Raw genomic sequence first — 3670 nt, 5'->3', positions numbered from 1 at the left:
AGCCAGTTCTGGTCTCAGAATTCCCCCCGAGCTGGTAAAAAAGGGCCCAATTGAGCTCACCTCACTGGGTTCCGAAGGGTCCTCGTGTGCGCGGTCTGGGTGAGCTCAGTTCTGCTGCCCTTAACAACTCGAGCATCCTCAGGCCCCAGCGGCCACGGCTCTTGAGGTTGGTATTTGGGTCCCGCCCCGTAGCCTTAACCCACCTCAGACCACGCCCCCACCTGCCCAGGTAGAGTCCCTGGGCGGCGTAGAGGCTTGTGCAGCAGCAGCACAGTGCGGGCTGTGGCTCCGCAGCGACCCCTGCCGCCTTGAAGCTGCTCTGCGCTTTCGCCACGTGTCCCAGGCCTTCCTCTGGCACTGAGCAGCGTCTGCTGCCACCCAGAGACTACCCTGTACCTTGCATTTCAACTGTGTCAGTGGCCTGTTGCTGCAGCCGTCTTCCGCCTAGGTACTACCTTGCTCCTCCACTCTAGTGAAGGTGCCAGACGCTTTCCCTGCCCCAGCACCTGGAAGAATCCCATGGACACGCAGCGCCTAGCATCCTGCCCTCTGCCTCCCTCTAATCTGGAGCCCAGAGCTGCTTCAGTGCCCACCTGCGTCTGGCTAGGGGCACAGGAGCTTTTTAGCCAAGTCCATTTGGGCTCTTCAGCTGCGTTTTCGTAGGCACCTTGCCCACGGCCTCCTGGAATAGGAAAGAAACTGAGGCCCAGAGTTCAGAGGATGGGTCCTGGCCCAGAACGTCTCAGACTTTAAGGTGCTTACAAATCACCTGCAGCTGGAGTTAAAATGCAGATTCTGTGCGTGTTACTGAAAGATTTGCCCTATCACCCACCCCCATTGTTTAATCTGTACATGCCAACCATTCCCGTATTTTGCTCTGAAGCTGGCCTATACTTGTATAATTTCCTTTTCTTAACAGTGTTTTAAATTCTTCACCGTTGGCTAAACTAATTACATTATCAAGATGCTCCAGGGAGGATGATGATAATGTTCTCTATCAAAAAATGATATCTCTAAAGTGAACCAGAGAAATATATAAACCATAGTTATATGAATATGGATTTGGGGCTCGAATTTAATTCTACACTCAATTTAAGAACACTTCGTTCAACAATAAACAAACAAAGAACATTTAGTTCTTAGGACACAGCCCTGCTCAGTGCTCACCTTCATGAGATTACTGAAGGTATGGGTGCCGTAACAATGTGTGGTGAAGAAACCAGGTGGTGCCTTGTTCTGAAAAGAATAGCAGTCTGGGATCTTCAAGGTTTGTCTTGAAACAAAGTTAAGTGAGGCATCAACTAATTCCACACAGAAGAAGCACACCAGCCTCTGTGAGTCAAGGACTGTAAATAATAAAATGCAAATCTGAAAGAGGGAATGGTACCATAACTCAAATTGTGAACAGCTTGTTTGCAGAAGGCTGGTAGTAGAAGCCTAAAGGTGATTTGCAAAGTCCCCAGATGGATGAAACCTGTGACCCTTAGTGGAGGGGTGTGACTAGTCTTGCTATCAGACAGAGACCATCAGTAAAGTGGATCGTGGCAGATGAAATTAGGTTAAAATGTAACACTTCATCATTTGATCTCGCTTTTAACCCATTTTAAAGTTGTTTCCATTTTTACGATTTTCTGCTTTCTTCTTGATTGAGGGTTTTCTATGTTTTGTCTAGTCATTGTTGCTGGGTTTTTGCTGCTGCTGCTCTTTGCTTCCTGTTTGCGTTTTATATGATTTTCTGTAAGTGAAATCCAGCACAGGTAAATCTATAGAGACAATAACTAGATTACAAATGCCTTGCAGCCTGGAAGGGGAGAATGGGAGGTGGGGGGACAGGGAACTAGCAACAATGAGCATGAGAAGAAAATGTTCTGAAACTGATTGTGGTGATGACTGTACACACCCTCTGAATATGAATGAATAAAGTGTACGATAGGTGAAGTATAGACCAACAAAACTACTTTAAAAAGAAAATGTTGTGCTCTCTTTGGCAGCACATATACTACAATTGGAACGGTACAGAGAAGATTAGCATGGCCCCGGCTCAAGGATGACACGCAAATTCGTGAAGCGTTCCATATATTTAGGACCTGATGCCAGGGGCTTGGGTGGAGAGCAAAAGTTTTGAGAATGATGAGGGCAACGAATGTACAAATGTGCTTTACATAATCGATGTATGTATAGATTTTGATAGGAGGTGGATGAGCCCCTAATAAAATGATTTTTTTAATGAGGAGCTGATAGCAAGGGCTCAAGTAGAAAGCAAATGCTTTGAGAATGCTGATGGCAACAGATGTACAAATGTGCTTGATACATGGATGTATATATAGATTGTGATAAGAGTTGTACGAGCCCCCAATAAAATGATTGGGGAAAAAAAAGAAAATTCAGGTTCGAGTTCAGTAAATATGAAGTGAGAGCCTACACTTTTAAAAACTGGGCTCATGCAACAGATCCAAGAACCAGTTTAGGTAGCAAGGGGTGAGGCTACCTTAACAGGCTGGTAATTTGGGGAGGCTACTTTAAAAGTCCTTTAAAAAGTAAAAATGTCCTTTAGAAAGCTCAACTTTTCCCTATGTTTGTTGTAAATACATGTAAAGAATTCAAATGGTAAAGAGAAAATGGAAATATTGCCATAACCTGCCATCCCATTAAATAACCAAAGTTGATAGTTTCATGAATGTCCTTCGATGTGTGTGTGTATACAGACATATGCATACATATTCCCTCACCCTGTGTGTGTATGTATAAATGAAGCTGACATTGTTCTTTTAGTTCTTGTTTTAACAGCAATTAATACATACTTATATTCTCATTGTAAAATTAAGCCAGCTTTTACATTGCATAATATAATTATGAGCAATATTCCTTGCCAATATAATTTATGTATTTCATTCACATAATTTATTTAATCAATTTATAAATATATAATAAGGTTGTCTTCAATTTTCCACAAATCTAAATTATTCTGTGGTAATATTTTTTAGGCATATCTGCAATGATGTCCTTGGAGTAAGTAACTAGTGAGTTTTTGGAGGGTTTCTCTGGTCAGTAGATTCCCCCAATGTCTTAGTGACCTTCTAAATAGAAATACCATAAGAGAGTGGTTTTGAATAGAAATTTGTTCTGAAAGCTAACATCCAAATCAGGGTCTTCGCCAGGTCAATTCCTTGCTTATCAGTAACCGTTGGTGGTTTGCCTTGTATTTGACCTTTTTCTTCCTCCATTGACTGTGCCTCTATGTCTAATCTCAGATTTTGTAACTCATACGTGATTCGGTTTAGGACACATCTTACACAGTCATCCCCTCATTAACATGACAGAGAAAACTACTTTCACACAGGATTGCATTCACAAGCCCACCACTTGTCTGTCATTTTGTTGCACTGTCCTGGCTTGTGTGTTGCTGTGATGCTGGGTGCTATGTCACTGGTATTTTAAACATCAGTACAGTCCCCCAAAATGAACACGTTCCAGAAACTTCCAAACTAAAGGAAATAAACTGCGAAGGAGGAATAAGTTGTTCGTTTCAGAGAAATTAGCTACTGAAAACGTTATGGGTAGCATTGCAACATTGTGAGACACAGAGAGCCCCACAAATAGAAGCAGGACAATGTCAGAAAGTGAGCCCCTCAGGTCAGAAGGCACTTAAAATATGGCTGAGGGCGAGCTG

General features: G+C 42.9%; 1 non-coding gene across 1 annotated transcript; it reads left to right on the top strand.

The window, feature by feature from the left end:
* The first annotated feature begins 1975 nt into the window (after positions 1–1975).
* On the top strand, positions 1976–2082 carry LOC142423536 (U6 spliceosomal RNA). Its single transcript, XR_012779167.1, has one exon. It is a non-coding gene; the product is annotated as a U6 spliceosomal RNA (small nuclear RNA).
* Positions 2083–3670: the final 1588 nt, after the last annotated feature.

This window comes from Tenrec ecaudatus, chromosome 12 (assembly GCF_050624435.1).
Source record: "Tenrec ecaudatus isolate mTenEca1 chromosome 12, mTenEca1.hap1, whole genome shotgun sequence".
Taxonomy (NCBI): domain Eukaryota; kingdom Metazoa; phylum Chordata; class Mammalia; order Afrosoricida; family Tenrecidae; genus Tenrec; species Tenrec ecaudatus.
The sequence above is the reverse complement of the archived record's forward strand: the minus strand, read 5'-3'. Positions and strand labels throughout refer to the sequence as shown.